Source organism: Leptonychotes weddellii, chromosome 2 (assembly GCF_054177405.1).
Source record: "Leptonychotes weddellii isolate Sample4059 chromosome 2, ASM5417740v2, whole genome shotgun sequence".
Classification (NCBI taxonomy): Eukaryota; Metazoa; Chordata; class Mammalia; order Carnivora; family Phocidae; genus Leptonychotes; species Leptonychotes weddellii.
Genome location: NC_138370.1, coordinates 177,429,669 through 177,429,976, shown reverse-complemented (window position 1 = coordinate 177,429,976; position 308 = coordinate 177,429,669).

Sequence of the window (308 nt, the reverse complement as noted above, 5' to 3'; positions counted from 1 at the left end):
GAGATCAAGACCTGAGCTGAGATCAAGAGTCAGAGGCTTAACTGACTGAGTCACTCAGGCACCCTTTTGTTTTTTCTTTGATTGCCATAGGCTGTTTCTGTGCTGAGGATCAGTCTGAGGGTAACTTAAGGTCTTCCTAGGTCTTTTTGAGACTTTCCCTGGACATGGTCACTTTCTAATTTCCCTTATATATGCAGTTCAATGCTCCTTTCTCTCTCTCTCTTCCTTCTGGACCCCCACAATGCATATGCTAGTCTGCTTGATGGTGTCCCACAGGTCTCCTGAGCTCTGTTCACTTTTCTTCAGTC